Below are 26,001 nucleotides of genomic sequence, written 5' to 3'. Positions count from 1 at the left end.
AAAGGTCAGTAGCTGCATGGTGGCCTCTGGATTCTTCGGATACCAGCCCTTGTCATGTGGGGAGACATTAACCTTTGGCCCTAAGTAAGCGTCCTCATATCTCACCTCATTTAGTCTGGCTGGCTATTTGATCCTGCCCGATATAACGATCTTCCCTTTGGCATCCTGCAAATCCAAGCCCTGTCTTGAGGATTTCCAGTATGCCATCCACCTGATGCTGGTGGAAAATACTTCGTGCATTGCGCCCAGCTCTGAATAAGCCCTCGGAGAAGGAGCTGCAGGAGAAGATGTGGCCATGCCTCACAGACCCTCCTGCTGACAGAGGCCAGGGGCTGGGGGAGCAGTGGTAGCTTCTTCCCTCTCAGGTCTCTTCTTTATCAAAAAGAGTGGTAGCCACAGTGGGAAGAAGTTCATGCCTATATCAAGTGGCTAAAGTGTTTTTTTTGGGGTGGGGTTGTGGTTTTTGTTGTTGTTTTGCTTTGCTTTGCTTTGCTTTGATCCTAATTCATTGCAGGTGACTCACCAAGAGGACCATGTCTCCACTTGAGTCATTTATTCCAAATCAGGCTCTTGGGACAAGCACGAGATCTTAACATCAGATAAGAAGCATCACCAGATCTTAACGTGTTCCCCCAACCTGAGGTTTTCCTTGCCTCCTCTTCATACAGAGCTGGGTTGGGGGCTCCCCTCACCTCTGTGCAGCACAACACTTCCAGCCATCTTCTTGGTTTACCTTACAGGTAACCTAACATGTTTCTCTTGGGTCCACCTTAGGGCTGCACGTTAGGTCTTTTCAGTTCAGCTCTGACGAGCTATCATCTTACTTCCTTGTGATGAACAAACAGATGTTTTCTGTGTTACCTGCTTTAAGAGTCTCGCTGGCATGTTGCTTCTTTCCTTGCCTCTGGCAACAAGCAGACATGTCTGACTAATTGCAGCAGAGCCACACAGGCACCTTTGTTGCAACTGGGGCAGTGTGCTAAAATGAACAAAATTTTTCCATGGCATAACACCTGGCAAATGGTGTTGAGATAAAATAGCAGGGTATAAGTGCTTGTAGGCTTTTCCCCCCCTATCTTGTACTGTTCAAAAGGGTGAAAGCAAGGCAGGTTTGGAGATGAGGCTGCCAAAGTGTCCAGTCCCCATTTATCACAGCACTTCCAGCTTCAGGTCCCTACGGTGGCAGCTCTTCCCATGAAGTACATCTCACCTGGGCCAGAGCCAACATCAGGAGGAGGAAACGATTAGTTTGGAAAGAGACCCCTGCAGGTAAAGCCTGACAGCCTGCTGGTTTCTTTGCTTGCAGGTATTTCCTGTGAATGCCTTAGAAATAAGCAGCATTGAAGGCTTTGCTGGTGCCTCTTGCTAGTGGGAAGAAACAAGGAATTTAGAAGAGTAGGCTTCCAGGCAGCCCATTGATGCATTTCAGTCTACTTGTGTGCTTTTTAAAGTGTGCCAGAGTGCTGTGAAAGACCAGAGAATATTGGTTTTGTGTGGGCTAGCCTTTTCCTGGAGCTGGCATGCTGAAATAACTCTCATGTGCTGAAGCAGCCCATCTGGGCAGCTGAGGAAGAGGGTCCCTGTGTGTTATGAGTTTTATCGTGTCTGGCTGGACTTACAGCTGTGTTCACCTTCTCATTCCATGTTTATTGCCAAGGTACCGCTCGCTGACCACAAGGGTTTGTCCTCTCAGTACCCTCTCAGCTGAGAGCAACCATTCCTTTTGTCTGCTTTTCAGTACAGGTAAAAACCAAACCAAAGCCATACCCACCCTTTAGTCATTTTCTGCTTTTCCCGTGTTGCCATTCAATTTTTGATGTTCACACGTACACTGGAAAATTGGGAAATCTCCTGGTGTGTTGTGTAACACGCTTATCATATTCTGCCAGGCACTGCCAGCCTATCACTAGTCTTCCAGGCTACTTTGCTCATTTGAACCTCATTGTCAGGTTTATTCAAGCTTAGGCTTGAGTTATCTGCCTTTTATTAAAGGTCTGTCCTTTTGCTCTACCACTTTCCCATGCCTCGTGCTATCTTGTGCAGGGAGGCAGCACACCGCTCTGTGCTCGAAAGCCTCCTCTCTCCGAGGACTTGTGCAGCATCTCTGCAAATCGAGTGGTAGCAGTCCAATTTCAGATTAGGAAATGGAGACAGACAAGAATTCCTCGTTTGCGTAAGAGTAGAAAAGCGGGGGGAGGAAAAGCTCGGGATGGAACCCAGAGGAGCTTGTGGGCTGCCTGTCATAACAAGAAAGGGGAGCTTGCAGCAACTTCTTTTTTCTGAGAAGATCTATTAAATCTTCTGTAATTACTTTAGTAAACATTAATAGGTGGGGAAATAAAGGACAAAATGTTCTTTTCTGGATCCCACAAGTTACTTAATGTCTGTCATAGCCATAATGGATTAACAGTGGCCCTAGGGTAGGACTGTATAATTAAAATTTTATTAAGCGTTTTAAAACCAATTAAAGAAACATTGCCAAATTAAGCTTTTTAAAATTTTGCGAAGTAATTTTCTTCTGTTGTTGGCAAAGCACCTTTGAAATGTTTGATCCTGAAACCTTTAATCGTTTTGAAAAAAGTAGCTACGTAAGCTCTTCTGATGCTGGCCCTGTACACTGATAGCAATTCAAGTCATGCACATGCTGTTGTAGGAAAGCAACAAAAATGTTCTAAAATGGAAAATTATTTTTCCTAGCATCTTTAATGTATAGGTGTATTTTAAATCTTACTCGTAGTCACATTAAGTGACATTTTAGACAGGAGGTTTTGGGTTCTCTTTCCACTTCGATGATGTGTCTTTCAGATAGTCCTTCCTGAAAACTATCAAGTCTCCAAACTGAGAATTGAGACAGTACCTTTGTCAGTGTAATAATAATTATTGAATAGACTGTATGTCTGATTTCCACTGAGGTGGCAGGAAAAGTCAAGCTAACATTTCAGGTATATTGTTCTGCTTATTGTAGACATGGGTGTAAAATGCTTTTTTTTCTTCCATGCAGAGCATCAGCCTGGATTTGCAATGGAGAAGCAGCTCTGTGAAATGAAAAGGCTCTGTGGGGCTCAGTGTTTAAGGCAGAAAGGAGAGGAGTGATGTAGATACAGTCACAGTTGGCTTTCATGGGTAACAGTATACTTGCAACAATATGAGAAATATGTATAGGAACTACAGGAAAACATTGATGCTGGGTCATAGGATTTGCTTTGAGTTGTATGCAGCTCGAGGAAAGAGGCAGACTGGGACTAAGAGGCTGGAGGCTGCCAAGCCTTGGGCTCACCCTCTCTTCCCAAGTCACAAACCTGTCTCTTGGGCTACAAACCTGGAAATAAAGTGAGCACCCCTGAGGTTACAGTGTCTGCTCAGTGTGGAATAAGATTGGTAAGGTGTGGCTTTTAGGACTAGATGTCTTCATTGTGATGATTTCCTTCATGTCTTTATTTTGAAACAGAAATTGCTTTTGTTGGGATCAAACAAAATGGACTGTGTGCGCTCTTTTTGCTGTCCCTTGTCTCTCTGGGAAGTAGCTGGTTTCATTCACCCTTAACCCCCGGCCTGTGTTTATTCCTTGTCAGATCCATCCATGTCTCTTTACTTCTAAACAGTTTTTTAGTGGTTATTGAGATTAAAACTGCAGGATCCTTGCTGTTTAAGAAGGAGCCCATCAGGGCACCTCTTGGGCTGCTTTAGCATCCTTTGAAGGAGAGAAGCAGATCCTTGGCACCTGGAGCCCCTTGGATGTGGTCCACCTACTGGCGGGGCTGACACGTGCCTGGGGGATGCCACAAGGCTAGACTGAGAGCCTTGGGATGCCCAGCTGGCACCCAACAGGACCATTTCTTTGGCTCCCTTCAGTATAAATCCTTGTTACCGTAGCACTTCATCTGGTGTGGCGAACACGCATGGTTTTTCTCTCCTCTTTTCCCCGAGGAGGGCGGGGGGAGCCTGGCGTGGGCAGTGCAGTGTTTCTGCTTTGCTCTGGTTATTTTAGAAACAAACCTAAAAACATGTGTTTGTTTCAGTTTGTTTATGTGACAGAAGCAAGGCTGAAGAGATAGGCCTGGAAAGGGGAGCTGAAACCCCCCTCAGAGCCGCGCTGTGCTCAGGGATCCTGTTACATGGAGTTTACTGCAGGCTGGTGTTTAAATTTCACTACAGCCTGCCCCACCATTGTGTTTTTAAAGGTCCCTTTCTTTAAAAAATCTCTTATTTTTGTCTCCTCCTTTCTTCACTTTGTCCTGTTTTTCCCTTCTGGACAATCTCATTTTTGGAAATACACTGTTCTGCAGAAATCATCATATATATACTAAAGAAACACATTTGTACAAATATTGATAGTCCAATTTTTCATCTTATCTAGATTCTTGTTGCGTTGCATGCTGTTCTCTTGCTCCACAATTCTTACCTACATTTCCACGACTCTGAAGGCAGCCTGTGCCCCTGAAATAGGTATGTGTTAATAAGGCAACAAGTGGGATTGGTAGGAAATGGCAATGGAAGATTTTCTTGTGAAAAAGTCAGAATTTGCACGTCTGGTTTTCATTCCTCATCAGAGCAAAAGGAGAGTCTGATGGATGTTGGTAGGAAGAAAGCTGGGGAGATTCCAGCAGATAACGCCCTGACTGGTGGGGACAGAGGTGAAGGGACAACTGGTTTCAAGTCACAGCTTGGGCTGCCCCTGGATGCAGAGCTGACCTCCACCTCTGTGAGCTTGCCTGCTCTGCCAGTCTTTAAAGAGCTGGAAAGGGGTTTTTGTTACTGTGGTTGAGCTACTGAAATGTGATTATGGTAGCCAGGGAAGCTCTAAGTTAGCCATCATGGTGTGAAAAAGCTGAGATTTTAGACAAGAGTACTCCTTCTTGCTCTTCTTCCTAGTGACATTGGTGGGAGTTCAGCTGTAAATTTCAGTGGGAGCAGGATCCAATGTCTAAACCACGATGAGTCCCTCTGGTAACTGCAGACTGAAAACCATCTCCTCAGCCACTTCTGAAATGTCTGTATGTAAGTAAAAGTGATCAGAGTCCTGTTTGTTCATAAATAGAACTGCCCTCTTATTTAATTAAAATTTTTAAGAAATAAAATCTGGGAAAGTTTATTGGCAAATACATTTGCTGAGAGACAAAGCTGTCTGAATGCAATGTTAACAGAAAGCATCAGGGACTTTTACAGTTTTTCCCTGTGGCTGAGTGCTGCTGCAATTGCTTTTTAGAAAACCCAGTGCATATGATTCTTTTTTTATTAGAAAGTAAACAGAAAACGCATGCCAAGTAGCCGCTTCAAAAGGTCGTTGCTGCAATACCAGTGCTAGAGCTGCGCAGAAGTCTCCTTATGAAATGGAAAAGCAGACAAGTTGCTTTCAGGTCTTTTGGTACATAACTGCAGCTCCAGCCAGATTAGTGAAAGGTTTATGAACCTTCTGGAGAGCCTCTGCTGCGTGTAATGAACGTACACAGATGTTTTGCTACTCCTCTGAAACTGTGTGAAACCCAAGAGTTTGAGGATTCAAACCAAGCAGAAAAGAAGGGAAGGAGCACTCCTAGGGTGGGAAATCCTGGGCAAACACCTGCAGAAATCATGGGTGGCACTAGCAGGAAGGCAGTGGGGGGGGATGGCCGCCTCCCCAGCTTTTGGTGAGGATATCCTACTCGCTCTGTGGCCGAAGTCAGTACATTGACATGATTTACCCAAACCAGAGGTGTACCAGGAGCCCCCTGTGACACGGCACGAGGTGCCAGCTCTGTGCATGGGGCAGGCTGTGTGGATTTGGCAGCCGTTCCAGGGGGATTCTCTCTTTCGGGTATCCCTAGGGGTTTTGCCTTGGCAATGCTGAGGTTAGCCTGGGCTAACATCCTGCTTTTCAGGCAGGACCTGTAGCTGGGGTATGGTCATTTAAGGTAGCGTGGATATCTCTGTGCCTGGAGTGTTTTGCATCCCACGCCCTGTGCCTGCTCCGCTTTTTGCATAGCGTGGCTTGTGCAGGATATCATCTTACTAGAACAACGCTTCTGAGATGCTGCTGTAACTGGAGATGCCCTGACCTTCCAGTCACACGCTAGGTCTTTCTTGTGCCAAAACAAAAAGGTAAGAAAATAGAAACTAAAAGTATAGAGCAATCACTGGGTGTGTGTTTGCTTTGCTGATCCTGAGCCTGTAAATAATCTGGTTCACCAGCAATGTTTCTGTTTGGGGTTTCTGCCTCATTGCTGCTTGGTAACTGGCTTTGAAGATGCTTGGTGGTTTTCTTTGCTTTTTCAAGGGAGGGAGAATGACGATAAGAGTGGGTTGACTGCAGCTGTCGGAGGCCAGTGGGGCAGGAGGCACAGCTCGCTCTCTGTGTGTGCTGAGGGAGGCAGTGCGGTGACCAGGAAGGGCTGACAGCAAGCACGGGAGAGGAGGGAAGCACAAAAAATAGCACGCATTCACATGGCCAGGTTTTCCCTGGGCTGGCCTGCAGCACTCTGTTCCCAAAGCCCATCCTTAGGCAAGGCTGCTTGTCCAGGTGTGTGTGAGAAGAGCTGCACCCTTTTACTTAAAGCCGTGCATTTGAACATGTTTCCAGTGAACTAGTGCAAGTGCCTGTCCTCTTATTTCATTAGGATACTGACGTAATTATTTTTTCCCACCAAATAATTGGCTTGTGAGTTATTTTAGCTCAGAGCTAAATTAAGAGCAGACTGAGACTAATACACTGTTTTCGCACCTCCTCACACACGTTTGTGATATGGTATTTAAACTTGTAGAAAACTCTGTGAACAAAGCTTGGGAAACCGTGGTTCCTTTTCAGAAAGGTGAAGAGGAATTGGTTTCCCTTGTACCACTGGGGCTTTTGTGGACTTCTTGCAAAGCGATCCCCAGGAAGTCTCAGCTGTGTCTCACAGTTCCCAGGCTCCTTCCCAAGATATCAGCATTGCAGTCTCCTCTAGTGGCTCCCAAGCTTTTTGCTTGCAACCTCTTGGAGAACAAATGCACACTTCTCTGTTGAAAGAGGCAAGGATGAGGGCATGGAAATTTCTGATGTTTGCAGTTTAATTTCAGAGTTCAAATTTTAGAGGTGTATTTTGTGAAATGGGTAGGAGGCTGTCGAGGCCAAATGGAAATCACTGGAACAGCTTGTACGGGAGGGTGGCTTCTTGCATGCAGCAGCATATGAGGAGCCTTTGTGACAGTCCTACAGCTCTTCTGGAGCTGTCTGCTGGAGAGATGCTGCTTTTGTAACTGCCTTTTGGGTACAAGAGAGCTTATTTCTGTGAGAAGCAGAGCCCTTTTCTTGCCCACTGAGTCTTTAAACCAAGCAGCATGAACCCTAAGCGATGCAGCATGACTTCCAGGTTCCGTGATACGCATGGGTGATTTTGCCAGCATTGTTCATATGAGGTAGCCAGAGAAGCGGGGGAACTTCGCATGCAGCAGTTCCCCTCTGAATTGTCCCACGAGTGCCGTCCCACTGGACCACCCCGATGCAGAATACAGCAGCCGTTCATTAACGCAGAACAGAGATCCGGGGCTGGCCATAGGAAGCAAAAGCCTTAAAGCACACTGCAGTATCCTTGTTCTCCCTTCACAAAGCTGCTCTGTGTTAAACTATGGTATCGACCCACGCTGGCGCACAAATGCCTTTCGTCAGGGGTTTGCACGCTGTGTTATATGAGGCTTCAGTTAAAAAACAAACAGCCAGAACCTGTGGTGATTTACTATTTAATGGTATCGGAAGTGAGTTTTGATCGGGGAAGAAATGGGAGGACTGTGCCCCGTTGCAGTGCCAGAGGGAGCAGGGTGCTCGGGTGCCACGGTTGTCTCATGGTGGCTGCAGAGGAGATGGGGTATTCCGAAATCTTGGTCTGACGTGGCTCTCCCAGAATGCAGCCCACAGATCCTTATATGTTTAATAAGGTGCTAAAGCAGAACTCGAAATGTTCATTCACAGTCTCCTGTTCTGGATCATTTCATTGACCATCTGGTGTTGATTTTTTTTTTTTTTTCTTAAAGATGCTTTGCATCCTGTGCATTACTTTCTGTTTACCCTTTGGGCCCCAGTCTGGCAGAGTGCCTGGGAATGTGCCTGATGTTCTGTCCCTTCCCAGCTCAGCAAAACACCGAAAACAGTGCGTAATGATAAGCTGTCATCTTCCCTCTCCCACTTCATCCTACCACCTGCTAGGGGAGCCTTTGGGTGGAGGCTGAGAGAAGAATGGGAGAGTTTGCACAAACAGCATTTTTCTTCCCAGGGAGGTTTTTAGCGCTTGTTTTTGCGGCTCGCTCAGATTTGCATGCTTGAATACTGATAGCGGCTGGGCATTGAAGTGGTAGGAGAGAGAATTGTTCAATGGAAAAAAAAAGTCCATTCATGGGTCCAAGCAGAGTTACACTTTGACACTGAGAGCTGAAAGACTTTCCATCTGAACCTCCTTTTCCCCCACATGTTAGTGCCACTGCTAAAATGCAGTCATGTTTTGCACTGTGATGATTCAGTTTGTTTGCTTAGCTGGACGAAAAGGGAAAACTCTCCTCTTTCTGTAGTGACCAGCGTGAAAGGGCACATTTAAACCTGAGGAAGAGCTGGCAGCTGCAGAGGAAATCTGCTGGAAGGCAAAACCCAGGGAACTGCAGTGAGGGGACACTGGAGGTTTTTAGTATGCCTGTGTATGCACGCATGGGAAAAAGAGAGCGGTAAGAAGGACCCGATGCCCACCACGTTCAGTTGGAAAGGAAAAGCAGAGCCGGCCGTCATGACAGGCAGACTCGGGAGCAGGTTTTAATCTCTTGAAGGACCTGGTGTCAGTTGCTGTGGGTGGACATTTGTGCTGTGGGTGGACATTTGTCCCGTGGGCACCCACTGCCGGTGTTGGGTGCCCATCGGGACCACCTCCAAGCCACAGAGCAGTGTGCTTCTGTCCCACTGCTGCGTCCCCTCGGTTCTGCCTGCAGAGGTACCTCGGGAGGGCATGCGCCTGGGCTTACTCCTCCGCTATGAGCAGGCTTTCCTGTTCTGGCACGGCACTGCTGCATAAGCTATTAAGTTAAATCAACTTAGCTGTTTTTAGTTTGTTTAAATGGCCTTTTACAGTGCTGTGAGTACATTGTTCTTAAACCAAATCTTTTCATTGCGCTTTTCTGGATGTCTTTAGTTTTGTCATGCTGATGAAGTTCTTACTCGATTTATTTAGTCAGCATGCATGTTGCCTAACCTTACGTTGTCCTCTGCTCTGGGATCCTCTTTGGTTCAGGTGGTACCACAGCTTTTCTAGGAAGAAAGCCAGGATTTCTCTGGTCATTGGGGTGCATTTGCTTGCTGCTTCCCTTATCTTTGTTTATATTACGCTGCCATCCATGGCACTCCTGCACCTGTCCTGTGTTTGTGTGGTGCCCAAAGCGTGACACCTCTGTAGCTTGTGGTTTGTGTGGGGGATGAAAAGCCCCACAGGGAATGGCTGGAGATTGTTATAAAGATCTTAATGGTGTATTTTGCTCTCCTAAATGAAATTTCTGCCACAGGCCTTCCTATGCGCTGAAGCATAGGAATCCATCTGAAAGTGCCTTCACCCCCTGTGTGTTTATTTTCAAAGTCCTTCAGGTTTTGTTTGTCTATTTTGTCGTGTCCAGTTTCTTATCTGATGCCTTCTGGTTACCTTTCTAACTCAGGGACAAAGTCCAAAGACAGATTGGCATCTACTTATGGAGGGTGGGGTTGGCAGAGGAATGAATTAGCTCTGCCCCCTTTTTGATCTGAATATTGTCCTCATAAAACAACCCCAGCTGAGGTCTGAAAGAGTTGCATCTCCTGCAACTACTACTGTCACAGTCACCACACAGAATATATGCCATCTTAAATTAAGGGACAAGACTGCTACCCCATGGAGCTGTGGCATCAGGGGTGATAAGGCCGTGAGGCATATTTAGTAGGAGAATTGACTGCTGGCAAATGTCCCTCAAGGACGCCCAAGGATCAAGGTCCCACGTCATGCCCAGGCACTCCACCACACTGCTTCATCATCCCTACTGCTGGAAAGCAGGCCTTCAAGCTTCACATGGATCTTCCTGTCATTTAAAGACTATTACTTCTTACCCTGGCCCCCCAAAATAATTGTGTATGCTCTCTGTGTGCTCTGCCTGCTTTAACATTGAGTGTTTGTATTTCAGAGAGCACACAGAAGCAAAGAAAATGAACTCAAACCTCAGAAGGTGACTTGCAAGCCTTTCTGGCTGAGCAGGGCTTGGCTGGAAGACAGAAAACTCTGCTTATACCATACCAGTATGGTCTTCAAGCACCTCAGGGTGTTCTGGCTGCTGGTATTTAATGAGTGGCAGTGCATGGACACTGCAAAAGGAATACGAGAAGATGTGTTACAAAGCAGTTGTTCCCTTATAACACACTTGTGATCTGCCATGTGGCTGGAGCAAGGCTCAGCAGTGACTGAGACCTCGTTCAGGTGAGGGTGAGCGACCTCGAGTGCGTAAAAGAGAGAATGTGAAATATGTGAGCACAGCAAGATAGCAGACAATCTTGTGGTGATTATTAATGGTCATGTCCAGGTAAGTAGCATGGTGAGTTATTTACAATATCCCCTGTTGGTAGAGAGATTACTGCAGTAATGTTAATGAGGGGGGACAATAAATAGTGAGGAGGCTAATGGTGGTTGCTTTAACTGGAGACCAGACCAAAATCCTCTCCAGGGCCATTTAGTTGGCTCTCCTGACACTCTACTTGTGCAGAAATTACCTCAGCTGTCAACTGCTTCTTCCATTCCTGCTGTAAGTGACCGAGGTGATGGTGGCGATGTCACTCTAGTGGTCCATGATGTAAGGTGCGAGTGAGTTTCAGTCTCGGGAGACAAACGCACCTCCCAAACAAGCACGTCTCCTCAAACATCTTTTCAGGTGTCTGAACAGCCCTCTTCAAGAGGCTGTGCAACTGCAGATTTTTCCATGTTTTACCAAAGCGGCAGGAAAAGCAGTGCTTTCCGACAACATTCCACAGCCATTGCTTTGATTTTGGAGAATTCATTTCAAAAAAATGTCTAGCGAGCTGAATAAAGCTGAATTAGCAAATCACAGATACCCAGAAGGAACAGTGTCCTGTTTATAAGGAAAGAGTGCGGTTACTGTGGTCAGACAGCCGGGCCACAGGCCAGGTCATGCCTCCTAAGCATATTTTATCTCGCCTCATGTCACAGGCAGGATGTGGGGGATGTACGAGTTTCTCCTCTGAAAGGTGAGGGTGATTCACAGAGAGTGCAGGCTGGCGTTACTCCTGTGCCGGCTGCTTTGCCTTACACCAGCTTCTTCATGAAGGTATCGGAGGAAATCACCTCAGTGGCGTTCCCCAGGCAGTCGGGGTGGCCAAGGCAGGCTGTGACCAGGCCTGAATGGACCCCTTCTTCTCGGCCAGGTGCTACTACTTAAGGTATGTATCTGCTGGGTGAGCTGGGGTGTGACTGTCATCCTTAAACCACTTGTGGAGCTACCGTGGGCTGGAAACCACCCGGCTGGAGGCAGGGGCCCTGAGCGTCCTTGTTGCGCTGCTCACCCATGCTGACCTGCCCTCGCTGCTGATGCTGCATGCGGATGGGAAGAGGCTCCCTGGGCTGCAGAAGCAGCTCTGCTCCGCTGGCTGGAGCTAAGGGGACGTCTAGTGGTGGTATTTCAAGATCCAGATCTCCCCGTAACTACAGAGATCTGGTTTTTCTGCTGTTGCTACAGCTTCCTCCAGAGTGATTTTGTGGAGGTCACAAGTGAGATTAGAAGTGCCTTGTGTCGTGTTTCCCTTGAAAAAGAAACCCCCCAAATTCAGTTACGGGATGCAGGTGAACTCCAGCTTTCAGTCTGTGCGGGGATCCCTCTGTGACAGCAGGAGGACTTCCAGCTGCAGAAAAGGTGTAACTGGTACAAAACTGATGCTGTCGTCCTGACTTGGCCTGATAGGCTGTGTATGGCCTCTGTTTTTCTGCACTGAGACCCCAGATCTTAAGAGTGATTTGAGCTCCACAGAATATGTAAGACATTTTTGGCTCTGGCAGCACTGTGAGACCCCACCGCACAGCACAGGCACTCTCAGACTGGCTGCTGGTTTCTCAGTGCTATGCACTGATTTCTGTGGTCACATATCACCTCCCCTCAGGCAGTCATTGGGGCCTTATCATGGGGTAAAGCTGAAAGAGACAGCATCATATCCCCCTTTTCCACACACTTACATGCTGCTGAGGCTATAGCAAATGTACGTAGCTGCATGTATCAGTGCAACACGATACAATAAATAAATAGTGAAGGAAGATTAAGGGGGGATTGTTAATATTATCCTATTTTCTTTTCAGATTTACAAAGATTAAATATTTTGCAGTTGGTGGTAGGTTTGCTCTGAGGGAACGTGCTGGCAGAAAGATTCCTTTCTAGCAAAATGATTTTTGGGGCTGTGCCAAAAACTGGTGGAGAAACTCAGGTGCAGCTCCCAAGCGATGGTTCTCTTGCTGAAGACCATTGCAACAGGCAGACACATTAATGTACTGCTGAACCACCTCCTCTTCCTCCCCAGTCCAAGGAATGCATCATGTTTCCTCAATGCAAAGGAACTAATTACTTATTTTTCAGGCTAATAAACCAAATGCAATGTATACAAGCCCCCCGATGTGTTCTGGAATTGCTGCTGCTGCAGTCACAGTAGGGGAGGATTTCACTGCTGCTGTTGCTGTGTTTTTCTTGTGGCACATTATTTAGACAAAGCTGTCTCTTGTTTCTCTCTCTCTCTCTCTCTCTCTCTCTCTCTCTCTCTCTTTTATTTATTTATTTTTTGGGGGGCGCAGAGGGAAACTTCTGCTCTAGTTTGTTGGACAGTTTTCTTTTCTAAACCCCCTGAACTGATTAATTTCCTTGAATGTCTCTTTCCTATTTCTCAATAATTCTTTCTCTTTTTCTTCTTTCCTTTTTTTTTTTTTTTTCTTTTTCCCCTTCCTTGAATGAGGAAACCTCCTCAAAACCAGTGACCAGCAGAGAGACCTTGGGTAATAATCCTTCACCCTTGTCCATCTTCTTTATTTAGTCCAGACTTTTCTCTGACTTTCTGGCTTGTACATGCCTGAGGCCAGTCATCACCTTGATTACAGAACAGCCTTCTATGATGTAGTTGCTCTGGTGCGGAGCGGGGAGCACAGGCAGAGCTCAGACACCTACTTTTCCTTCAGACAAGCTTATGAAAGCTTGTCTTGTGCTTGGGGCTGGCTAAAATTCCCCACATGATGTACTGAAGTGGTTCCTTTACTGTGGATTAACACTGATTTTTTTTTCCAATTTAAGTTCTTCCTTCTCACCTCCCAGATTTTTCCAATGTGTAATTTTAGATTTTTAAAAAGTTCATATGTTTTTATTTAATTCTTCCCTGTTCTTCCTTGCTTTCATACACTTAATATTTTGCCAAGAAATGTACTAATGTATGTGAAGAGCAGATTTGTGGGTGGGGGTACTATTCCCCCCCCTCCGCCCCAAGACTCTCCCTGCCCTTGCTGCACAAGTGTATGTTGTTTTAACTTCATTAATACCTGAAAAAAAATGCAGTTTTAAAGTCACAGGATTTTATTTTACTTTTTGGTGTGCTGTGACTTCTCTAAGGCATGTGAGGTACTACTGAAGGGCTCTGTCATGGGAAAAGATAGAAAATGCCTATTCCTTTGTATCAGCGAGTTCTGCAAGGATGACTTCCCGTGGTAATATCCCCTCTTATGGCCTCACCTCACTCTTTAACACCAGCTATTGCTACTGCGGGCTGCGCTGCAAACAGCAAACCCCTGGAGGACAGGAGAGTCCCTCTCGTTTGGAAGAAAGCTTCCATGTCCTAGCTATCCTTACAGAGAGTACCTCATTGCTTTCATGAGGGGTTTTGCCCCATGCTGCTTTGTGATGCACTGGAAATTAATCTGAATTTCCCTTTTTTTTTTTTGCAGTGTGTCACTATTTTCCACCCATCTCACCAACCAGATTAGATTTGCGGGTGCACGGTCTAAGCGAGAGTGGTGTGCGTATGCATGATGTAAAACTTATTCCTTCCTCGTGAGATGTCCGTGCAGGAAGCATGTATTCCGCACGGGTGTACTGGTGTGCAAGGGATGCTCAGAAGCCCCCCGGCTCCCGGCTGCTCCTCCAGTGGAGCAACAGTGCCAGCTGCTGGCTGCTGCCCCTGGCCGGCCGGCCTGCCGGGGGGCTCGAACGGGCTTCCCTGGGAGGGCACCCTGCTGATGGTTTGGTTACTCATCAGTGGCTTCTCCCTTTGGTAGTTAGTCCCTGTTTCCGTACCAAAATAATATCCCCATGCGGTCAGGTAAGCCCATAATGGTTGCTTTCTTTGGGATGTTTTGCACTGTTGTTGTTCCAACAGTTTTTTTTGTGTTGTTTTTGAGCCCCTTTCCTCCAACAGTCTCTGCTGTGGGCAGTGGAGGGGCCATGGAAGATGTCATGTGCTTTCTGGGATGATTTTTTAATTAGTTTATGGCAGCAGCAGTACAAATTCTCATTTGTACTATGGTCACTGTCCGCTCTGGCAATGCAGTGGCTTATGTGTTTTTGTGCAGGGCACTGCACTGTGGTTTTGGTCAGAAAAAAGAGGAAGAAAGTGGAGGGGGCAAAGAAGAGAATGTACCGACACTTATGAACATATGTTTCATTTCATTAAAATTCCAGTGAAATGCTTCAATAGAATATATATATATTTTTTAAAGAGAATATCGGTTGGAAAAGACAAGTCTGTTTCCTTAAGAGCTTTCCACAGAAAAATGTTCTCCTTTCTCGTTTGACCCATAATCCTTTGTCTTGTCCTGCCTCTTTCCCTTTCCAGCCCACAGTCATTTTCTAGTGGTCATGGTGTTTGCAAAAGATGCTAGTGGGGAGAAATGAATGGGAAGTGAGAGACTGGAAAAGGGAGAAAAAAAAAGGGGAGGGAGGGGGGGAAGAGTATGAAGAGCGAGAGTCTTTCAGGGAAAGGGGAGAGGAGGTGAATGGGTGAAGCAAGTAACCGAGGAGGATGATTGAGGGAAGTTTGCTGGAAGAAAAAAAAAAATAAAGGGGATGGATGGGAGGAGAGAAGCAGCCAAACAAGCTGAAAGTGAGTTTGATGAATCAGGGTTTCTGTGGTTTTCTTGTACCTCCCAAAGTACCATTCTTAACTCCCTCCCAGCCACAAATTTTCTTCCTAATTATTTTGGAACAGGGCATAAGAGGAAAACAAATAAATCAGCTATTCTTAAATACATGTGGCGAGTCCAGGCTGAGGCGCAGGTGGACTGCGGCCATGCGAGGTCTCTGCGTTGAGGTCAGAGAGCTTTGGCCACCCAGCAGGCTTAGCACTGCTTCCAGCTCTCTGTTACTCTTCTACTTGGGTGCCTTATTTCTCTACTGCCTTCACAGGGAAATCTAAGCCAGCCGGTTCAGAACTGAAAAAATAATAATAAAAAAATAATTGATACTACCTGGAAAGGCAAATCTCCTTCAGTGAAATTGAAACCTAAGATTTTGGGGAAGGTTTCGTCAGGTGAAGCTTATAAGCCCTATGACAACAGCAACTCAGCAGAGAAGTTGCATGCACGTGCAGCACTGCTCGTACTGTGGGTCCTGAGGCTGTCAGGTGCTTTGGGTAGATGTCAGGAGCAGGAAATCTGAGCAATTAGGGAATAATCTCCGTCAAGTTTTCAAATCAGTGATTTCCCGATTCCCAGGGGTGCTGGGAATGGTTCAAGAGTGAAATTTAGGTACTGCCTAACATCTCAGAATGCACAAGGCAAATAAACAGAAAAGGAGTTTTTAATTCTAGGCTCCCCTAACTAAATAGAAAATTGCTACTGCCCTGAGCTAAAAAGTTAAAGGAGAGTTTGGGATTCTTGTTTTTTTGTTTGTTTTGATTGTTTGTTTTTTAACTAATGCTTTTGAAAATTGTTGTAAATTATCGTAATTGTGACTATAATAGCTTTAGGCAGAGAAAGAAGCAGATCGAAGCACTCCAAGCAAATCAGAATGGTAACTAATTTACAGTAACACCTGTGAGTGCCACTCAGCTGACTGCTCTCACAACTCTTTTTTAACTAATTTTTGTGAGAGGGGAAGAAGGGGGACATTAGTTTTGCTCGTTAATATGGTTTTCTACCAAAAGAAATGTGTGCCAGACCTGGCACAAGGAACTGTGTAGAGGAGAGCGAAATATAACCATACCCTTTCAGTGACAGCAAGCTGTTAGGCTGACCTTAGCCACACCATGTAACTTCACCACAGTGTTTGGGAGGTAGACAACATGTAAGCATGTTCATATAGGAGGGTAGATTTAATCTAATGGGCCAACTACACTGAGCTGGCATTTTGCACATAGCAAGAACAAAGCTCTAAAATAAGAAATGTTATTGTGATACTTGCATTTTCAGTTTGGATATTACGTGGCACTCAGTTGGATTCCTTCTTTGCATGTTCATTGCTTGAATCACCTAATTGCTGTGTTTTATTTTAAATTTCAGAGTAAGAAGTTTTTATTTAGCATTATAACCTCATTTCACAAAGGATTTCTTTTATAAGAATTTTGTCGTTTATGTTGCTTATTATGAGTCTTTCGAGGTCTGCAATTTTAATGTTTTATTTGTATCAGCTTTGGCTGAACCTATAAAATAACTGTTAAAATCTGATCATAAAAAAAAAAAAAAAAAAGAAAATCACAGATTTGGTAAACAGTAGGAACTTATTTGAGTCAGTAAAGGCATGTCTAGAAGCCTGAGGGAGGGGTGCCAGAAGTGGCTGGAAAGGCACCAGACAAAGCACAGGAACAATGGGACATGCAGGAGAACGGGATGTCCCCTTCAGGTGAGCTGTTCCACTAAAAGAACCCCCGTAACAAACTTTCTAAGGTTATCAAAAGTAAAATAAAGCACATGCTCTGAAGGAAAGAGAGATTAGGACTGTTTTTTCCTATTAACTTGCCATTGGTACTCAGTGCTGCTGCGCAGCTTCCACTTGGAGACTTGCAGAAATCTTATGAAGCTCCCTGGTAGCTGGTGAGTGGTTAAAAGACCAGTCTCAAGTTTCTATTTGAACACATGTAGCATTTTCTTTCCCAATAAAACGTCTACCTTACTGGTCTGGTTTGGACTCAGATGCCCTTGCACCATCCCTGTTTGCCCTGAGCCACCCTTGCTTTCTTCCCAAAATCTCCAGGTTTCAATCTCTTCCTATGCACCAAGGGTCTGAACCTATCTCACACATCAGGAGCACACGCAGATGTGAGAAAAGGCATCTAACAAGGCATCACTTATGAAGAAGATTCTGTGAAACTGATTTCTTCAGTACAACTGGTCTGTTTGTAATGACAGTGTTTTGACTATTACTGATATAAATAATTGAGCTGGATGTCATGTTAATATTTTTTATTTAATTGAACAAAATGAAAATCTTTCCAGGACATGTGGCTGAAATCTTGAAGATTTTGTTGTGAAAAAAAATAATAATATATTTTTCTTGGTTTTCATTCAAACACTTTTGTTTTAGATAAAGCAACGTTTTTTAACCAATTGAAAATACCAATTGAAAATAATTTTGGCAGCTGAACACAGGTAATTTAAAAAATCTATCTAGGAACTTTTTTAGAAGTGAAAATTTACCATATCTCAGCCAGGAGAAGCGTCAGTATTAGCAACAGTAATTCATTCTCAAAGGTGAGATAAGAACAGAGCAATTGCAGGTGGGATTCAGGTACCTTCGACCAAACTGAAGCTTTTTGGAGGGAGGGACACAGCAGGTGACATCTTCATTGACTGTTTAGGATGTAAACCATTGTACTCTGGGATCTGGGGGTTGTTATAGTCCTGGCTCTCCCTCCACCCCTTTTTCTTGCAGGGCTGCTTTCTGACCCTTCCAGTGGTGCGATCAGACAAGCAACAGCACTGGCAGTGGGGAAGGGAAAAGTGTACGAGCCCATCTAACTCCAGGCTGCAGCTGCTGTGTGAGAAGGAATCCAGTTACGCAAACCTCAACAGAAGCCATGCCTTGTTGCTGGGGGAGAATGCTCTTGGTCATTCTTCATCCCTTTTTCCTGTGGGATACTTGAAAGCACAGGGTTTGTATACATGTTAGGTCTACACTACTTTGCCTACTTGTTTCAGTGTCCAGGTTAAGGTGTAGTCTGTAATGCTACTGGGGGAAAGAGAATACAGCTTTGAGAGATGTTCCTCCTTACGTACATCCTTTGAGGGTTTGGAGAAGACAAACTGGGAGTTCACAGACTCCTAAGGGATCCTCCCTGCACATGAAATTTCCATAACGTTATAGCTTTGATTGAAAATGTTCCAGGGTCAAACTGAACCAAGTGGAAAAGCCAGCAATCTCTCCATTTTAAGGAACATACCCTACTTAAAAGCATGTCTCTGGCTGGAGTGAAGATGGACTGGATGACTTTGGTGTGCTCGAGGGCAGGACTGCCACCCAGAGGGACTGAGTCAGGTGGGAGAAGTACGCCAACGGGGACCTTAAGAAATTCAGCCAGGACAGGTGCGGGGTTCTGCACTTGGGGTGGATGAACCCTGGTGCTGATAGAGGCTGGGGAGCAGTTTGGCAGGAAAGGCCCTGAATGTCTTGACTGGGGGGGGGCGGGGAGGGCAGTAGCCCTCAGAGGTACTGGAGTGGGGACAAGAGGCAGAGCAGCTTGGTCTGAGCTCAGACCTAAGCTTGCTTTAAGCAAGGGGTAGAACGAAGGAAATAACAGCTTTCCATTCCCAGTCTGCCCCCATCTTGCCATGAGAAGCCACTGCCTCAGCTTTCCTGGTGCAATTGTTTCTCTCACTAGTTTTAAACCCTGTCCTGCCAAGTGATTTGGGTTCCAAACCAGAAGAGCCCTGGTATAGCTGTGTTCTAGTTTATTTTACTTTCATGCAGGCGTGAGCTCCTCTAAAGCCATATACTCCTCTGAGTAAAGGGAACGGGTTACATGCTTTTTTATCCATTACAGACCCTAGAAATAACCTGCCCCTTACTGTGAATATATATATATATATTTCCTAGCAGAGAAGCTGTCCTGAAAGACGAGCATGGAGGAGGCAGAGGACCTCTGCAGCCAGGTGAGATGTTCGGGAGGAGGCAGGTGCTGTTTCTCCTTGTGACAGCAGCAGGGTGGCATACCGTCCGGGCAGGGAGGTGGCAGTCTGTCCCTGCAGGGACAGCTGTCCGTCCCTGCTGGGACAGCCGCCCCTGCCCCACGGGCTGCAGCGGGAGCACCGTGTGCGCGGCGGCGGTGACGGGAGCCGCGGTGCCACTAGGTGTCCCTTGTCACCCGAGTGAAGTACGTGGCTCGTCCCCGTGGCTTCTTTTTCCTCTTTTCACTTAATTCTTCAGGGAAACAGACTCCCTTGTAGAAAGGTGTTTGTTCTGAAGAGGTATTTCTTCCAGGGGCAACCCAAATTTCTCCGCTGGTAGTGCTCGGAAATGCCGGGTAGCTCAGCTGGACAACGCGGCGGTGGCTGACTTCTGCCAACCCCAATGCAGGCTTGGGCAGTGTGTGGGGGTCCTGACAGCCCCCCAACAGAGCTGCTGGGGACAAGGGCACGTAGCTTTGGGGTTTCCTTGCACCCTCGTGGTGACTTGGACCTTTGGGGTGGGTTCCTATTGAAATTGACACCCACTGGGGACCCAGCCTTGTGGGGACAGCAGAAGGCACATGCCAGGCTCCTCGGGGAGGTCCCCAGGGTCATCTCCCTCCTCACTGGTGTGGCCATAGCCCCAAAAGCTTGGTGCCTCCCTGCAGGGAGGGGAAGGGGCTGTGGGGAGAGGCAGCAGCCCCTGGGGGAGGTGGGCTGGTGTGGGTATATGGCACGGAGCAGGGAGAGCTCTGCAAGGCTCTTGGAGGCAGTGCCTAAGGGAAACCTTCCTAGCCTGCTCCTTCCTGGCCTCTCCAAACCTCTCCTTACATTTCCCAGCTTCAGCAAGAGAACTGTGCTGGTCTCTCCTGCAGTCCTTTAAGAGTTAATTCCTCCCTGTACTGTAGACGTGTGGCCATGTTTTCACTGGAGTGGAAGCTGCGCTTCCATATGTCCCTAGCTCCCACAGCTGACACCTCGGCGCCGACATCTGCGCCACTTGGCAAGCCCGTGCCCTTGCAAGGATTCACCTGAGCTTGTGTGGGGCAACTCCTCTCTGCCCCTGTCCCCCGTGATGCCCTGTGTACCTCGTGCTGCTGCTGCACACCTAGGGAGATGCACGTGTCCCCACACTGCCCTGAAAGCATCAATGCGGGATTATCTGCCTGGATGGTGTTTAGTGCATTATAAGTATTTCTTGAATGTGGGTAAGAACTGATGGACTGTAATCTGTTTCTTAGGATGTGCTGCTGTGGTGTGCAATTGCACAAACCAAGCTGTTGTGTATTCAGAGTCGCATCTGCCTGTCCAAATGACCAAAACGAAGTATTTTCTGCTTTCTACTTTATTTAAACCTGCTGGAGCCAGCAATGCTCATCCTCCTCATGCACCAAGGTATCCACATGTGCCACTCGCCAACCTGGGACTTCTTCACCAAGCAATGTCTGAGCAAATCTCCTAAAAACAGAGCAACTGCTCACAGATTATTGTGATCATAATTTGGCTGACATAGCCTTTATTACTAATGGTGATGCTGGAGATGGAAAACCCATCTTGATTCTCAGATCCCTGCTGGAAAGTAATAAAATAAAGAGGAACAAAATCCATGAGTGTATTTGCTACCAAACCTTTGAAAAACACAAGAATGGAACCCTGCCAATACTGTTGCTGGCAATTTTTCAGACCAGTGCCTCTCTCTGAGATAGCATTAGAATTGGAAGTGCATTTTATATCTATGACATTAGTATCGCATTGTGTACAAACGGAGAGTTTACAATTATTTGACGTTTACTGGTTTGCATTGTAATTATTGTGTGCTGCTCTTATATCTTCAGTTTATTTTTAAGCACCTTCCAGTAATGTAATAATTAGAAAATAACTTCAGTTATTGTGAAAAATGTGTTTATTTTGCTAACTGAAAGAATGGGAAAAGGAAGTGCTTCAGTGGAAGTGCCCTTATAAAAATGGAAGGTATTGCAGTTTTTCAGTGAGGTCTTTGTTGAGAACATCGGGTAAGGGAGGTTGGCTTTTACATAGTCTCCTTTGTCCATCTTTGTGCAATGGCAGAATTTGCAGCTAATTCTGATGGCAGAAGCTTCTCCTGTGGTGGTAGCTGAGGATGATATAATGTCATGTACAACCATAGGAAATTTCCCCAAGCCATAGCTAGGATTTTGAATAACAGAATGAGCCTTTGGTACTAAGAAACAAGCCCGCAGTACTAAGAACACAGAAAAAGCTATTAAATTTTAAACGTAAAAAGGGCCACTTGATAAAATCAGTAGCAAATAAAAGAGGAATGTAAATGTAATTTCATTGATTGATTTCACTCTGTCTCTTTTTTCATGTTAATATATTTTTGTCTCTTAATTCATAACCACACGGTAATTAAAAAATGTAAGAAAAACTAACTTTTTACCATGCTAATTAAACTGTATGTCACATAGGCATTTGGGGAGAATTTCCCATGCTTTCTAGAGTGAATGGAAGGAAAGAGCAGTGGTGCTCACTTTAAATTCGATTTTTCTCTAGTACCTTGCAAAAAGGCTTCATTGTATTTTGATTAATCCATGCTTGGTCCACCTCGGATGTTTCCATGGAAACAGATTTTTTTTTTTTTGATGGCAACTGTTAGGCTCGGGAAGGTTCCTCTCTGCACAAAACCACTCCAGCTCCTAAAGAACTATACATTGCAAATTTAATATACATAAACAAAACTCCCAAATTCCTCCTCAGTATCATTGTCGTCACTGCTAATAGAGAACTGTTTTCTTAATGATACACAGTGGTGCTCTTTCACTCCACAAGAAAATAGAATAACCTTATTATTCTTTCTACTGCAAGAGAGCACTTTTCTTGGTCCAGAAAAATATTAGCCTGCAAACCTTTCAAAATTAAATTTTAAGAGTTCTGATGTGTGAATATTATCTAGTTCTGGACATAAATCATTTGGCTTAATGGCTGTTAAAATTGAATTAAACTTGTCTTGTAGATTGGTAGTAATTTGAACAAATTAGTCTTGTGTGTCATTTTTTTTTTTTCAAAGAAAAAAACATTCTCTTAATGCATGCTCCTATGATATTTGGAATAGATTTTGAAAATCAACCAATAGAGGGAGCATTTGTGTGGTATTATTAATTTAATGAAGTGGTTGGAAACATGACCATCATTTCTCATGGTGTATCTGGACAGCATACTTTTTGTCTAAAATTATTAGAATTCTTAACCATTTGTAAAAATAGAAAAGATTTTGGTTTGGGATGTTTTAATTTTCAAAAAATCCTATCTTAACTTCTACTGACAGTACAAGTAGCTATTTTAAATTGATGGTTGGGTTTATTGTCTGGAAAACTGGATGTTCTAGACCACAGAGAATTTACTGTTTTTGATAAAAAGTATTTGTTGCTTAAAAATACCTAGAGGAAAACAATTTAAACACGTCTAATTGATATTTGAGTTCTTACTTTCATTACATCTAGGAGTACCACTCAGACTTCAAGATCCCACCATATAAGATGCTGTAGAAAATATAGAATGTAAATATGTTTGTTTGTTATTGCTATGCCCTGGCACCAGTGATTGTAAAAGTCAGGGCAGACGATGACAGTAAAAGCTTCCCTTCCCTTCCCTTCCCTTCCCTTCCCTTCCCTTCCCTTCCCTTCCCTTCCCTTCCCTTCCCTTCCCTTCCCTTCCCTTCCCTTCCCTTCCCTTCCTTCCCTTCCCTTCCCTTCCCTTCCCTTCCCTTCCCTTCCCTTCCCTTCCCTTCCCTTCCCTTCCCTTCCCTTCCCTTCCCTTCCCTTCCTTCCCTTCCCTTCCCTTCCCTTCCCTTCCTTCTTCTTTGTGACATGGAATATGCCAAATGGAAGATCACTTTGAGAGCAAAATACAGTTTTCAAACTTCCTCCAAGTACATACTATGAATAGAAACTATATATCACACTAAGGAAAAAGGCAGGAACCTCAGTATGTCAGTATGTCTTTCCCATGTTCACTATTACAATCTGTTCATACAATAACACTTTTTTTTTTTTGCATCATGCTCTACTCCCATTTTCTTCTTAAGCTTTTGGAGCACTGTTACTTTTAGCTACTATAACTGTACTTTGTAGTCTTCTCTAATGGAGACACATCTCTAATCTTCTCTAATGTGGACACACAACTTGTGAAGGGAGGACTGCTTTTCACAGCGGCTCTGCAGATTGCAGTGTTACCCCTTTGTATGACACAGGAGGCTGTGCAACACTTTAGGGTATGACAGAACAGTGAAGTAACTGAGACCTCTAGGGCCTGGCTACAATTACTTGAATGAAACGTGATGAAGATGTGGGGCCGAACATCTCTCTTGGCTGGGAAATGTGACAATGCCCAAAGTGGCCATGCAGTCAGGATCTGGTGGTGACGTACCAAGAGCTTGACTTTGGAGAACTGTGTTGTCCAAGCCCAGGGTTTCTCTGAAGCAAGCTTTATTTCTGCCTTATATGTAGGGCAGCTTTTGTGTGCTCATTCGGAACGTCATAAGAATCATGTGGTAGATCATTGGAGTTAGTAAGACCTTAACTTTTTTTTCTTTTTTTTTTCTTTTTTTTTTTTTTTCCTTGATATTGCTTTCCTGCTGATTAAACTGGGATGTAACTATTTGTTTGTCATTTGTCCTGCCCCTAGAACAGGCAATGCCAAGACAGAAAGACACAGAACAATATTAATGGCATTAACAGCATCTTAAAATTAAGTTGGAACAGTACAGTCTGCAACAGTGCCATGTGCTGCAGAGGGAGAACCTATTTATACGCCAGCAGGCTATTCTGGGTGTGCGAACACTGGGAGTGAGCAGCTGTGAGAAAAACAGAGAATAAGTGATAGTACACTCTGAAATGGAAATCACAGCAAAGCACCATATGTGTTGACTAAGTAGCACCGCCAGCACCCTTGTTTCAGTGCTGAAGCTATGAGATGCTTCCAAGTTACTCCACGAATTATCATGAAACGCTCTGCCACATGGCAGTCCTCTGGAAACGTAGCCCTTCCGACATGTACAAACACATGGGACAACACTGCACTTGTGGGAGGGAACGTCTTGAACGTCTTGGTCTTGAACGGTGCTGCAAGACCAAGCAAGACAGAAATACTTGCCCTTCTCACGCATATCTAACAAACAATGTACGTATCATCCCCTGGGAATGCAGTGTCCTACTCATGATGTTCTTCGTGAGCACCTTCCAGACACACTCCTGCTCGCCGGGCTGGTGCACCACAGTATTTACTTTGCCTCCTAAAGCTTTAAAACAAATATGAGAACAGAATATGTATTCCCTGACAAGACAGGAAGATGACTGCTTTCTGCATGGTTTGGTTAATTATTTTCCTACCATGACACTGGTTATGATCAGTGTTTTTACTTTCAGTTTTGTTCTCAGCCTCTTTAAAGGTTTGAAAAGCCCCTGAGCCATCTGTCTGTGCAAGGGACTAACTCGCCAAGCCATGGGCATGGCAATAATGTAGCTGTGGCACATGTATGTAGCCATGGGCAAGCTAGGACTCCTGTTAGGGAGGACCTGAGGTGGATTTCCTGAAGTTTTGAAATGAAGCTGACTCCATTTACACCCGCAATACAAGCCAGGCTGTTAAAAGCAGTTAGCGCTTCTCTATGGCCTAATTTGTCAAACCGTTTCACATTTAACATGGCAAAGTCTTGAAAATCCAGTGGTTCTTGAAGGCTCTGGCTTCACTGCAGATGCTTAGCCCTTCTCAGCATGGTGGTTCCGGGTGCTGGCTCAGAAGCACCTACAGCACTCCTGGACACAGCTGTGTCCATCGTGGCATGGCCTCCCACATGGCCTAGCCTGGAGGGCCGGCAGCATGTGCCACAGCCCTGTGAGAGCCATGGCCCACCTCCTGCTCTGCTCCCCCTTCCTTCTCCTCTGCAAATCCTCATGGAAGTTGCTTGTTAAACCAGGCATTGCCCTCAGCACATCTGAAGGTTTGGTCCTGATTGAATGTGCATTGATCTTCTGGCGTGCCTGGTGGTGTTGCAAAAGTGCCACCATGCTCTGTTATTGCCAGTGTTGCGTGCTGGTCGCTTTTGGGATTTACCCATATTGCCAGTTCCTTTGCTGCCCTTGAAGGATATGTGGTTCCCACCAGCCACATCTGCCTTCCAGAGGGGTGCACCAAGAGAGGGGTCACCATTTGTCAAAGTGCTTCAAATCATGCGTCGAAGCCCACCACACAGGGTGTTTAGAGGTGATGCTGCATGTCTTGTGTAATGAGAGGGCACCTGAAGGCTGAGATCTTCCTGTGGCAGTGCAGCAGGTATAAGGCATAGGTCAGAAGCAGCTAAGTCCCATTTTCAAAACTGAGATGTCTAAAGATGTCTAATAGCATGTGTCTCACTGAAAATCCCTGGGATGCAGGTACATCCAATTCTGTAATCAGTTTAGGCATCCAACTCCCACTGGTTGCTGAAGTTGTGTCCTCTAACACAGCTGTTTAAAGGTCATGTGTAAAGGTTAAACACTAGAGGTTTCTTGCTGGCATTGGTGAATTGAAGTAATTGGTCACCATGACACAGCAGCAGCAGTGCACAGGAAAATTGTCAGTGGGAAGGTGGCTGGATGAAGTTAAGCATGGGCTTTGGGGCCACGGATTTAGAGGACTCCGCAACAGCTGCTTTCATCTTAATTGTCTTGTTTGGGATTGTCATCTTCCAGCTGGTAGACTCACAGGTTGCAGAAATCTGAGGTGAAAACTAGGGCACTGAGAACAGCTCCTGAGCAAGATTCCTCTCATGACTCAGATTCCTCTCACCTCACCATGGGCAATGAGCACTGGTGCAAGAACAGTAGTTCCCATGGAGAAGCACAGTTCAGAGAGCAAAATTATAGGCACATGCACATAGTTGTGTGGTTAATCATGAATGTGCAGAGCA

At 45.4% G+C, this 26,001-nt stretch overlaps 1 long non-coding RNA gene across 3 annotated transcripts; it reads left to right on the top strand.

Moving 5' to 3' along the window:
- The first annotated feature begins 4,854 nt into the window (after positions 1-4,854).
- LOC121063959 lies at positions 4,855-22,085 on the top strand. 3 transcript variants are annotated; one of them, XR_005816243.1, is made up of 5 exons: positions 4,855-4,998; positions 17,845-18,064; positions 18,298-18,447; positions 19,009-19,061; positions 20,318-22,085. It is a non-coding gene; the product is annotated as an uncharacterized LOC121063959 (long non-coding RNA). The 3 variants fall into 3 exon arrangements; XR_005816244.1 differs by lacking the exon at positions 4,855-4,998 and adding an exon at positions 5,902-6,078; XR_005816242.1 differs by lacking the exon at positions 4,855-4,998 and adding an exon at positions 8,956-11,398.
- The last annotated feature ends 3,916 nt before the right edge of the window (positions 22,086-26,001 follow it).

Source organism: Cygnus olor, chromosome 1, assembly GCF_009769625.2.
Source record: "Cygnus olor isolate bCygOlo1 chromosome 1, bCygOlo1.pri.v2, whole genome shotgun sequence".
NCBI classification, from domain to species: Eukaryota; Metazoa; Chordata; class Aves; order Anseriformes; family Anatidae; genus Cygnus; species Cygnus olor.
This window is presented reverse-complemented; position numbering and strand designations above follow the sequence as displayed.